Genomic DNA, 13,888 nt, shown 5'->3' on the forward strand with positions numbered 1-13,888 from the left:
TAACGTAAGGAAGAGGATGTTGCCTACGTACGAATGAAGCTCTCTTCATGGTGCACTTTCATTTGTTTGGTATCATTGCAAGTAAGTGTATTTTTAACATACGTGTCTTAAGTAGATCCTTTCACATACAAATTATTCTAAGAGGATATTCCTGGGTCATGTGGCTATATGAATACTGTATCCTTGATAATACTATAGTTTCACCCACCATCAACATAACTCCAAGGATATTTATAAAACTTTCTACATAAAATTTCAGTCTTTCTAGTTGTTAACGATTTTTGTTCATACTTAAAAAAACTTTCTGGTACTAATGGTAGCTCGTATCTTTATCGGCCATGAATAATATTTTAGTAACATTACATGGAGCTAGACAATGTTTCCTATTAATATCATTTTCCTTGATAGCTAATAGCGATTATTTCTACTTCTCAAATCAGTTGGGGTTGATATAGCCTAATGGGTAGGCGACTGACTTATAATCTGCCATTTACGAGGTCGAAACCTTCACCGAACATGTTTTCCCTTTTAGCCGTGGGGATGTTACAATATGATGGTAAATCCACCGTTTCAGTTGATAAGAGTAGCCTCAAGAGTTGGCAGTGGGTAGTGTTGGCTAGCTTCCTTCCTTTTAACCTATCACTTCTAAATTAGAAGCAGATAAAACGCGAGTAGTTTTGTGCGAAATTCCAAAGAAGAATTATAAATGTTCTTTATATATTTTCTAATGACACTTTGCACTGGTAGAAATATTTCATAATGCTTTTCAATCTTTATGAAGCCATAGCGTTAGACGTAAACGACTTTCTATTGACGAGAATATTATAATTTTAGATGTTTATTTCAACTGGTAAGGACTGTGTAGTCATGACAAAAGGCGATAAAACAGGAGAACAGATTCAAATGATGAGTAACGTGAAACCAAAGTCCAAGTAACTAAATATTTTTGTAATATAATAGTGGTTTACAGATTTCCATAAGTGGAAAGCCACTAATGGAAATTGTTTGTTTGTTTGTTTGTTTGAATTTCGCGCAAAACTACACGAGGGCTATCTGCGCTAGTCGTCCCTAATTTATCAGTGTAAGATTAGAAGGACGGCAGCTAGTCATCACCACCCACAGCCGATTCTTGAGCTACTCTTTTACTAACGAATAATGGGATTGACCGTCACATTATAATGCCCCCACGGCTATAAAGACGAGCATGTTTGATGTGACGGGGGTTCGAAACCGCGGACCTCAGATTACGAGTCGAGTGTTTTAACTACCTGGCCATGTCGAGCCATAATCGAAATTGAAAATGGTACGCGGACAAAGGCGAGAAAGCAACAAAACGTTTATATCTGTTGTAAATAAGCCACGTAATACATGAAAAAAAAATCCATTACAATGTGTAACAGATACAACGCTTTATAACAGCTTTCTTTCTTAACACTTTAATTTCAGTAAATTCTTTTGAACATTGGTTTATAATGTTAATGCCAGAATGATTTAATCAAAGCAATATTGAACGAGATTTAAATACTTCTCTTTTTGGTCTTCTTTTTATAAAAACGTTGAATTGACGAAAGCGAGTGATTGTTGACAGAATCGTCCGTCTTTTTCTAGAAATCTGGTTTCGATACCCGTGGTGGGCAGAGGACAGATAACCCACTGTGTAGCTTTGTGCTTAACTGCAAACAAACTTTTTCATTAAGGTCCTTCTTGCTGCATTTCTAGCTTGAGTTTGGTATTAAAAGGGGCCAAATCGGATTTTTCATCGAATAAACATGATTAATTAATTTTGAAAACCTGAAAATTAGCGATAAAAGATAACGTCAAAGAGAGATGTAAAATAAATACTTGTTTTCACTATGAATTAAAAAGCGATTATAATCGGTCATGAAAACTGTTTAGACGCCACAAGCAAATTATTTTCATTGTACACAAATATATAGCTATCCTCGTTGTGTGTCAAGTAAATGAGACAATTAAAACAATATTTTTAGTAAGTGTAGACTGTTAATTCATACTAATAGATTAAAAACCCAAAACCATAGTTCTTATTACATCAAAGTAATCGTTTGCTGTATTTCGACAAAAATCTTGAAATATATAACAAACTTGAATTTTTCATATGCAAAATAAAAAGTAAACAGTTATTAACTGTTTGGTTGAGTTTGGTCAAAAATTATAAGAAAGAAATATAATTTTATAAGAATAGATAGGGAATTAAATTTACATATTTATAATACTTTTTTGGAACAAGCTTGCTCGCTTTGTTAACGTGGTTAACAGATGACGCAGGCAAAATATTAAATATTTATATGCATATTACGATACAAAATAAAACGTAAACAGCTATTAAATACAGAAAAAGATATCAGATAATAATTACATGTAAAAATCTGACCTAAAGTAAGGTAATAAATAAAGAAAATCTTGTACCTCTTGGTACACTGCTAGCCAAAATCTTAAGGCCAATGAACATAAAGAAAAAATACGCATTTTGCGTTGTTAGAATCAACCACTTATTTAAGTAGAGCTTAGAAAGATAAAAATAAGAAAAAGGGAAAATAAAAATATTTTTTTTTTAGCATTTAATACGGAAAATGTGAACACTATGAAATTATCCTAAATACTAGCTGGTCAAAAGTTTAAGACCATACCAAAAAGAAGTTCTAAAGAGGGTAGGAAATGCCCAACAAGAGGTCTCAGTAGTAAGTTGCACGGCCGTCATTGCGAATAACTGCAAACATTCGCTTTGGTGTGGTCGATATAAGGGTTTGCAGAAGGCTGGCTGGAATGTTATTCTAAGTGGTGAAGATGACTTCACGAAGATCATGCATTATTTGGAATTGACGTCCATTTTTATAGACTTTCTTTGCCATCCACCCCCAAACATTTTCAATGGGGTACAGTTCGGGCGAACACGCTGGATGGTTCAAAAGAATCACATTATTCCCCATGAAAAAGTCCTTTGTTCTGCAGGCATTGTGGATTGCAGCGTTGTCCTGTTGAAAGATCCAGTCATTTCCACGCAAGCGAGAGCCTTCAATCAATAAGGGTGCTCCTTCCAACATGCTAACGTGGCCACCTGCTGTTTGACGCCCCTGTATAACCTGAAGCTCTATTGTTCCATGGAAAGAGAAAGCACCCCAGATCATGATGGAACCTCCTCCACTGTGTCGTGTAGAAAATGTCTCCGGTGGGATATCCTTATCTTGCCAGTAACGTTGGAAGCCATCTGGACCATCCAGGTTAATTTTTTTCTCATCAGAAAACAAAACCTTCGTCCACTTTTCTACGTCCTATGTTTGGTGCTTCTCAGCAAAGTTTAACCGAGTTGTTTCGTGGTGTGGAAGGAGGGGTGGCCTTTGAAGACGTTTACGGTTTTTAAAGACTTTCTCTTGTATATGCCGTTTTATTGTGCTTGAGCTGCATTCTGCGTCCGTAAAAGCCTTAATCTGGTTCGACGATTAGCTAGTGTCTTGCCGGACAACCCGTCGCATCCTCCTGCGCAACGCCGTCGAAATTTTCTTGAGCCGACCACTTGAAATTCTCATTCTGTATCCCTCAGAGTAAGCCCGGCATGGCCAAGCTGTTAAGGCGTTCGACTCGTAATCCACGGGTCGCGGGTTTAAATCCTGGTCGCACCAAACATACTCGCCTTTTCAGCCGTGGGGGCGTTATAATGTGACGGTCAATCCCACTATTCGTTGTTAAAAGAGTAGCCCAAGAGTTGGCGGTGGGTGGTGATGACTAGCTGCCTTCCCTCTAGTCTTACACTGCTAAATTAAGGACGGCTAGCGTAGATAGCCCTCGAGTAGCTTTGCGCGAAATTCAACACAAAACAAAATCCCTCAGGATCTTTTAAGAAATTTGCAACAGCAGTTTTACTACGTCTAATCTCACCAGCGATGGCACGTTGAGAGAGACCTTGCTTTTACAGCTCGACAATTCTGTCACGTTCAAACCCTGTCAACTTTTTAGCCTTTGCCATGTTTTTACCCAATGTAACACAGGAGATGTCAGTGGGAGATGTTGACAACGCTAATGCTTATACACGAATGACTAAATTTTTATTTTCCCTCTTCTTATTTTCATGTTTCGAAGCTCTACTCAAATAAGTGGTTAAGTCGCAAAATGCATGTTTTATTTTCATGTTCACTGGCCTTAAGATTTTGGCCAGCAGTGTATGTACGTAAGTTTATACATTTATAATTTTTGCAATATTTTTAGAAGTACTTTTGCTCCTTCTGTTAATCTGATCCATAGATGGCGCGATCAAAGTATTTAATATGAAACAATCAAAGATACACATCTTCTTAAAATTAAAGTTTGAGTAGTGTCAGTTTTAATTGAATATTAAAAAAGTCAATAAATTCGCTTCGCTACAACTAATCAACTTAGAGTAGATGGTTTACTCAACTTGTAATTATATAGTAATCGTCAGAATAAGATACCGGATGATGAGAGATTACGTAATTCTGGACACTTTTTTAGGCCGTTCTTTAATTGTTGTTGAGGCATTCGTGTCATGGTAGTACTCAGCACGTGCTTTCAAACTAGTTTAGTCCTATCAGACTTAAAGCCCGAGGGAAAATTTTGTTGGCTAGTTATACAAGTTCGTTCGACCACCATATAAGAAGCGCCTTAAGTGTATGAGGTTTTAAAATCGACTTGCAGCGCACCCGTACAAGGTTGTAGTCCTTTTCTTTCTTTCTTTTTTCTTCTTTTTACTGATAAGCTTTATCATATGTACCAGATACGATTAAATATATCTCAGCCAAACCTAGGCTAAGGCCAGAAGTAGTGACAGAAAGAAGAAATAAAAGGTAAGGAGGATATTTGTATATTAAGTAAAATACAAAAAAAAAACAACAACACCAAATGCGCTTGTTTAAAGATTAGTCCACATTGCTTTACCTAATCCATCACCGTTATTACAGGTATATTCGTGACAACGCAAAAATTAAGAACTGCCACACCTTCAGGCATACCTTGGAACAAAACTTGGTCTAAATAAGGGCCGGTTTCATCTATTGACATTTCAGTAATTTAGGCTTAGGAAATTATCAATGCCATTATATTTGTTCATGCAGTTGTTAAAAATAAAGAACTTGGTGTTTATCAGTTTATTGTATGTAGTTGTAGAATTGAATACTTTAAGATTTTCTGTGTAAGTGAAAAGAAAACCTATTTTATTTATTTAAGTATAACCACAGAAAACAATTTTTCTTTTGATATGATATACTAATTGAAAACATAAATTATGCAAAAATGAACTTATCTACTGCATTGACCTGCTGTAATTAATATATATATATATATATATATTATTATTATTATATCTTTTTATAAGCTATTTGCTCTTGTATCAAGTTGTCGAGAACTATGATCTTATTAACGTAATTGAAGACATAAAATACAACAAAAAATCTGATAGGTGTGACGTTATTTGTATTGTAACGTTAAAGCTTTTATCATAAAACGCATTTGTGATATTGGTGATTTTGTTCAAGTTGAGAACATAAACACTTCTATGATAATAAATAATGTCATGTATAAGTTTTAAAAACTATATTTGTGTAACTACTTTGCATTTTTATTGCCTTTCATGTTACAACATGTATAGTGCAATGTAGCAGGTAAAACATGTAAGAAATAAACTGCTTGTAAAACTGCCAAAATGTTTTAGTGTGACTGGCTCAAAATGATTTACAGGATTAAGCCTTTTCTATATAAAATGCCTTTAATCTAAGTCACTGAAAAGATGGTAAAAAAATCATCGATGCTATACCTTGAAAGACTCATCACTTTCGATAAGTTTGTATTTATATTTTCTTTAAGCCTTTTCTTCATTTTTCATCTTCGATAATTATAAACAAAAATTACAGAACTTCCAATTGATGTTAAATAAATAAATGTGCATTTGGACCATGCGAGCAATCTTTCTTGTGGAATTTAGGCCATTGAAATCGTGAAGTTCTTTCCCAATGGTACAGTAGCATGTCTGCGGACTTGTAACGCGAGAAACAAAGGTTCGATACTAGTGGTGGGAAGAGCACAGATAGACTATTGTGTAGCTTCATGCTTTATTTAAACAAACAAAAACCAAACTTTTATAGAATGTTTATATATATATTTAATTATTTGAATAACTTTCAAGGAAGCAACCAGCGTACAAAACTGCTTAATGTAAAAGTTACGGTGATCAAGCTTTTCTACTACAGTCGGAAATCTTTCGAGGAATACAAAAAATTTTGGTATAATCGCATGACCTTGACTGGCGGAAGTCACGCCTGGTCCCACATTCGGCGCATTAAGAGTTTCATAGTTTTTAACACAAATAACACTCTCGGAATAAGAGGAGGGGGGGAATAAAAGAAATTTGACAAGGGTTTTATTTTGGTAAGAAGCACAGAACCCTAACCGAACGAAAAATATGGTGTTTAAACTGGCTCGGTTATTTTCCGTTTGATAAATGAATCGCAGTATATTTTATTCAAGTTGTTAATTATACTTGCGATAAATTCATGTAACACTGATAGTTATGGAGCATCACGTTTGAATGTTCTAACTTTTTAAAATATTTCATTTAGTTCGACAATTTAAAATTTCATCTCTAAATCATATTTTGTATTATTGAATGACCGTTTTTCTGCTGTGGTCTTAACAGTGGCGAAAGATTAAACTGTTTTCAAGACATTCTGCAATTGAGTGAATGATGTTTAAATAATACGAAAGCCCTTGCAAACGCTTTCATTGGTTATTGTGACGAAACTGTCTATATTTGTAATCCTAATACTTAAACGTTTGGTTTACATATCATATTTTACAGCTTTATTTTTATGAGTTATGGTGACGAAAAAAATGAAGATTGCAGTTAATTTTACCACATCTGCAGTATATCAGATGTACGTAAATAAGTTACAAATATTATAATCGGGAGAATTAGGTGTAGTGGTCTCCTACATTACTTGTTATACTTTTTTTGTTGTTGTCAGAATTCTCTTATTATGTAGGTTGTTGATAGCCGACCCTAATAATGCATTAATAACAGGAAAATACTATGTCATACTGTTTTGATTCTGGAGAATGTTTTCCACCAAAATGCTGCTCCTAACCCAGACTACTTATTTCGACTATAAATTAATCAAAAAATGCAAAAGCTTGTGTTTGGTTATTATCTTTCTGTGATCACGGTCTGTTTGATGATTGTTCAACAAATTATTTTAAGCATTCACAATTGCTCATTATACGCAACTAATATATCCGTTATATTAAGAGTACTGCAGTGCTGCTACCACTAGTATTACGAATTAAATTACCTCGTTGGTCATTCACTCATGAAATCAAAATTAATATTGAATAATAATTTTATAGATAATACATCTCATGGGTATAATCAATACTACTAACTAACTATCAAAAAATAATTGAAACAAATTCAGCCAGTTGGTCTCGACCTCAAATAACGTTCCTAGTAGGCGTGGTTTTGAATTTTGTTAAAGTAAACCAAAGTGATAGTTCTTTTTCTGCATGGCCAGTTGGGTTAAGGCGTTCTACTCGTAATCCGAGGGTCGCGGGTTCGAATCCCGGTCATACCAAACATGCTCGCCCATTCAGCCGTGTGGGCGTTATAATTTACGGTCAATCCCACTATTCGTTGGTAAAAGAGTTGGCGGTGGGTGGTGATGACTAGCTGCCTTCCCTCTAGTTTTACACTGCTAAATTAGGGACGGCTAGCGCAGAGAGCCTTCGTGTAGCTTTGCGCGAAATTAAAAACAAACATTCCCATTATCCTGAGAATGAAGCATTGATATACGTAGAAATGTAGACTGTTTTTCGATCTCATTGGGTTTTTTTAGCAGTTGTAATCTTTTATAGTAAGTTATTGGTAATTTAGTGTACTTTGAGATTGGAAACTATACTTTTAGAATTGTGTATTAAATAATCTTATTTTAATGGGAATGATGTCCCACCATCTTCCGTCTTTGAAACATTTTGATTTGGGTTTTATGTCAAAAACGTTTTAGCCAATCAGGAAGTGTCACACTATCTTTCAAAGATTTACGTAACAACAAATCTGAAAGTTGTCATCGACGTTCTCTCTTGTATTTACTTATTTTAGAGAAAAGAATTCTGTGCAGAAGTGGATCCAATTAAAGTGCCGGACTGTGGAACTCAGGTTCCGTAGTTCGTGTCCCGATACCACCAGAAATAATCACGCTTCGAAATTTGTGTGCGTGTTATATGTGTGACTGTCAGATTCAACCATTTGGTCTGACAAGAGTATCCCAAAAGTTGACGGTGAGTGGTATTGACCAGCTACCTTCGAAGACAAGCCTTTCGCTTCAAAATTAGAGATAGATGTATGGTGGAAGTTACTCTTGAGTAGCTTTACACGAAATCGAACACAAAAGAAATTCAGATATAAGAGTATGTAGAAAGTTATTGTTGCGAATTTCTAAGTAGACATCAGTTGAGCCAGTGATAAAGGAAAAAAGGATAATAGTAATAAAAATGTAGCGGACAAACTACATTTCGTTAATTTGAATTAAGTTAATAACTTGAATCATGAAATATATCCATAAACTATCGCTTCTTACACTTATGAAATCGGGTTTGATTTGTACAGTTGTATAGATTAATAGGGATTAAGACACTAAATCTTATCACTGAAAAGTAAACATCTTTACTGTCGAGTCAAAGCAATTTTATGGGTGTTTACGTACACTTAAATTGCACATCTAGCCCTAAAATTATGTAGATGTGCAAGCTGAAAATCGAAATGGCCATTTCTATTTATATTTTGCTTAATGGGCTATATTGACAATAATATTTATATTGTAGGCTTGCATTTTCCACTGTCATAAGCAAGTTCTAGATTTTGGTTAACAACTTTCAACAAATGCTTTGTTTTTATTCTGGAATTATTTCCGGATGTTACTAGTAAAGCTATTTTTATATTGAAACGTGTTAGGTGGTTAGGGCGCTTAACTCATAATCAGGGGATCGTGGGTTCGAATGCCCGTAACACCAAACATGTTCTCCCTTTCAGCCACGGAGGCGTTATTGTGTGATGTTCATTCCCACTATTGACAGTGGGTGGTGATGACTAGCAGCCTTCCTTCTAGTCTTGCACTGCTGAATTAGGGACAGCTAGCGCAGATAGCCTTCGTGTAACTTTGCGCGAAATTCAAAACAAATCCAAAATCTACTTTCACCAACTTCCGGCCTGGCATGGCCAAGCGCGTAAGGCGTGCGACTCGTAGTCCAAGGGTCGCGGGTTCGCACCCACGTCGCGCTAAACATGCTCGCCCTTTCAGCCGTGGGGGCGTTATAATGTGACGGTCAATCCCACTATTCGTTGGTAAAAGAGTATCTCAAGAGTTGGCGGTGGGTGGTGATGACTAGCTGCCTTCCCTCTAGTCTTACACTCCTCAATTAGGGACGGCTAGCACAGATAGCCCTCGAGTAGCTTTGTGCGAAATTCCAAAAGACAAACAAATTTAGGCGAATCTTTTTTTAATTCTTTGTCATGACCAAACGCAAGGGGGTATCTTTAAAAATTTATTATCCTTCAACATACAGTTTCGTATAGTTACAAAATGTCTATGCCTAATTTTTTTTCTGCCGCAACTTTTATTTTTCAGACACGTCTATCGGCAACTGCTGAAATATTCTGTAAAACTACTGTTTTGTTTTAGATTTCTACTGGGAACGAATACTGTTTTATTTTCCTTTATTTATAGAAACAAATTGTTGATGTGGATAAGATATACTGTTTTTATAACGTTACCACAACAAAGAACAATTTGTCCTTAAAGTTAATATTTATTGCATGATAAAGCTGAGTGGACTTGATTGTAGGAAAACATTTTTTAAAATTAGGACACATTATTTGGATTTGAAAACTAGCGTAAAGAGCTTGTATTATTTTCAGCCGTTATTAGGTCTGCAAATTGTGATGATAATTTTGCGTAGCTGCAGAGGATTTTAACTACATTCCTTTGTTTGTTGTTAAGCACAAATTTATGCAATGGGCTATCTGTATTCTGTCCACGGTGGGTATCAAAACCCGATTTTTTTAGTGTCACAAGCCCTCCGCCTTGCTGCTGATTGATCTGTGAGTAACCATATTTGTGTTAGTTAATGTTACTTTAAACGTGTTTTTTAACGTCTCCTCAGCAATACTTATTATTCGAATAATGTTTAAGGAAACACCTCTTATATACCTGGTGGTTAGGGCTTGGGGTTCGAACCACCATTTTTGAACATGTTTGCCCTTTCAGCCGTGAATCGTCGTAATGTGACATTCAATCCAACTATTTGTAACAAAAAAGGTAGCTCAAGTGTTGGCGGTGGGTAGTGTCGACTAGTTGCCTTCCTTGTCGTCTAGCACTGCTAAAATTAGGAAGGCTAGCGGAAATAGCCCTCGAATATTTGTGCGCGAAATTCAAAACAAACCCAAAATAAATACTTTTTCAAAAGAAGTGTTTCCTTTGGATGTAAATTGATAATAAACCTTTACATAACTCCCCCAGCGTCATGTCTACGAACTCGCACTACTGTAATTCGGTTTTAGCTACCTGTGGTGAGCACAGCACAGATAGCCAATTGTACAGCTCTGTGCTTAATTACGAACAAACTTGTCGCACCAAACATGCTCGCCCCTTTTACCCGGCGGGCGTTGTTATAATGTAACGGTCAATTCCACTATTCATTAGTAAGAGTAGCCCAAGAGCTGGCGGTTGGTGGTGATGACTAACTTCCTTTCTTCTAGTCGTACACTGCTAAATTAGGGACGGCTAGCGCGGATAGCACTCGTGTAGCTTTGCGCGAATTTCAAAAACGGAGACCTCAAATATTACATATGATTCAATCCAAATTCTTTGCTCATCTTGTCTTCAAATCACATTAGCGTTCTCTGAAATTGTGGGAAATTTTTATGTAAAGGTTTGTTCTTAATTTATGGCACTGGCGTTTCCATTAATTTGAATGTAAATTTCAAAAAAATGTTTTCGTACAAACAACGTAAAATATCATTTGTATTTTTGAATCTATTTTTAATGTTATAATTGCAATGTTTGCCAGAGGGCGCCTGATGTTATGATTAAGAAAGTCACAGAAATATCTAGAATGAGCGTGGATTATAAATAACGACGTTGTTAGGAAAATTAGAAAGCGTGTTTCTTAAAAAGATAGAGTGAGTTGAGGGATAATCGAGAAGACAATTAAGAGAGTGTAGTTTTTTTATTGTTTTTTCAAGAGAAAGTTGAATCATCCAGTGTTTTCTTGACGTAAAGGGTGTTCGGAAAGTCACTGTGCATTTATATATTTATTAACAGACATGTTTTAATATAGAATACAGGAGGTAAATATGAATGACAATTATAAACAATGCTGAAAGTGATCCCCGTTGGCATCAATACAGGCCTGGATTCTTCTTATTTTGTTTCTAAACACCGCTATCAGTTGATGGTTTGAAAAAGACTGAATAAAATATGATTACAAAACTGCACAGTTTCCGAACACCCTGTATTTGTATCTGTGTTTGCTATCGCACTGTTGACTCTGTACAAGTTGATTTGTTTCACGTTAGTTAAAGTAATTTGTAAAGTTAGGCCTAAAATAAGTTGTTTGTTTTTGGAATTTCGCGCAAAGCTACACGAAGGATATCTGCGCTAGCCGTCCCTAATTTAGCAGTGTAAGACTAGAGGGAAGGCAGCTAGTCATCATCACCCTGTTCCAACACTTAGGCTACTTTTTAACCAACGAATAGTGGGTTTGGCCGTCACATTATAACGCCCCCACGGCTGAAAGAACGAGCATGTTTGGTGTGATGGGGATTCGAACCCGTGACCCTCAGAGAACGAGTCCAGTGCCTTAACTACCTGGGCATGTCGGGCCTCTCTGTTTACTGACAGAGAACTTGTTAATTTATTTAATTATAACTACATTTTAAATACTTTTTTACCTTCTCAGCAGGTTAATTTTGGGCTTTTAAAAGTATCATTCAACCGTTTCTCCGTCTTTTTTCTTGTATGTTGTATTCAGTTTAACTTTTCGTATGAAAAACTTGTGAATTCTACTCTTCAACAACTAACTTTTAAATTTTAAAACATCATTTTAGCATGAGGAAGTACTAGGCTGAACACTTACGTTTTAGTTCATGTTTTACGCAATAGCAATAATTTCCATGAAATTATAGTAGAAAGCCATCTGAACGAGTAACTCGTTTTAATAACTCTCACCGTTATACAGTAGTTAGTATATTGTCAGCCAGCGATTAGATACCAAAACAGTGACACATGAGGAACGCTTAACGTTTGCAATTTGCGCTGTCGTATCGTCAGTAAAACGTACTCGTGTCATGAATTATGTACTCTGTAGGTTACAACACAGCATGATATACGTACTTCAAAATTAAGAAAAAAAAACGAATATTTGTTACTTTTACTCTTGATTCTGTTTACTTTTGTGGACCCTGTGGAAGTGCATCTATTATAATATGATTATTCAACAGAGTTTGATCTTGAGAAGATTAGCTCGTTACGTAACTAAAGAAACAAATGGTATTGTAATAACTTAATTATATAGGATAGCATCTTACTTGCGTATTCTAGATTAATAATGTGTACAATATCGGCATTCGTTTACATTTTATCATTGGACGTAATCCTGCACGTGCTCAAAAAGAAAGAACAGTTACAAATTAAGAACTTCCGATAAAAGTATTGGTTCACTAGATCAGAATATAGAATAAACTATACATTAATGAACCTTACCCGATATGGTAAACTGATATAATAATCACGTATAATAAATCAATTAAAAAAATTAAGTATGAAGATTAAAGTACATTGAATTATCATTTTGGTAAAGTCTTATTAACCACATGTTCAGCTATAATTTCTTATGGAACTGGCAAGTTCGGGAATATTTAAATTAGTTCTAAATCCACACACTAAGCCAACAAACAATACAAAATTAATTTCATGAGTATAGAAATTAAAGTACTCAAAACTTACAATCAGTATTACAACTAAGCAGAGAGAAGGGCTCAGTGTTAAAAGTTGTTAAACTTTACACACCTTTATCATATTGAAATAACTAATTAAAGTATGTCATTATTTACAAAACGCGTGAAACCTCAATTGCTGGAAGGATGTTTATCACAATTAACCAATACGAATCCTTGAATATGCTTCAGTACACGTAGAACAAAGTTGGTGGAAGTCGGTGTGCCCCAGATTTTTCCTTCTTACCAACTTTAAATGTCTCTTAACCTGATAAAGTTATTTGTGTTTCTTTTTATAACAAAGCCACACCGGGCTATCTGCTGTGTCAACCTAGGGAAATCGAACCCCTGATTTTAGCGTAAATCCGAAAGCTTGCCGCGGGGGACCAAAATCCTTTGATAAGTAACAATTAAAAGCCCTTAAATGCGCTGTAGATGTAGTGGTACGGATAACTTAGTTTTTTTATAGGTAACAAAAAAGTGATCAAATCGGCGGTAATCACACGTACTAGCAACCACTGTAACTACTGTTATCGAATTTTAAAAGATAGTGAATGAAACAACCACTTTATTTAATAGAGATCGTTAGAACGTTTCTTCCTTCAAGGTTATTGTTCCATTAGAAATTTCTTTTTCTTTTTATCTTTGTTGTCAAGGTGAAAAAAAGTTAAAATAGTGAAAGATATATTTTAATGAATTAATAAAACGCTTGTTTTTTTTTAAATTGTATTTCTAAGCATCACGATAGTCAGCAGGAAATAGCAGCCACTAACTTACAACCACAACTAAATAGATTATGTGAATATTGTAAAAAACATAGAATTAAAATAAATACAGCGAAGACACAATTAGTAATATTTTCAAAATCAACGAAACATC

General features: G+C 35.3%; 1 protein-coding gene across 6 annotated transcripts in view; it reads left to right on the top strand.

Annotated features, from left to right (window-relative positions):
- The first annotated feature begins 4,367 nt into the window (after positions 1–4,367).
- Positions 4,368–13,888, top strand: part of LOC143240260 (uncharacterized) — a 76,080-nt gene continuing 66,559 nt past the window's right edge. The window contains exons 1-2 of one of the 6 annotated variants that reach the window (XM_076482421.1): positions 4,371–4,817; positions 8,117–8,295. The gene's annotated coding sequence lies outside the window, so the exon portion shown is untranslated. Of the gene's footprint in view, positions 4,818–8,116; positions 8,296–13,888 lie in introns of all 6 variants that reach the window. The other 5 variants (XM_076482426.1, XM_076482420.1, XM_076482423.1 and 2 more) reach the window with 5 other exon arrangements.

This window comes from Tachypleus tridentatus, chromosome 13 (assembly GCF_004210375.1).
Source record: "Tachypleus tridentatus isolate NWPU-2018 chromosome 13, ASM421037v1, whole genome shotgun sequence".
In the NCBI taxonomy this organism is placed as follows: Eukaryota; Metazoa; Arthropoda; class Merostomata; order Xiphosura; family Limulidae; genus Tachypleus; species Tachypleus tridentatus.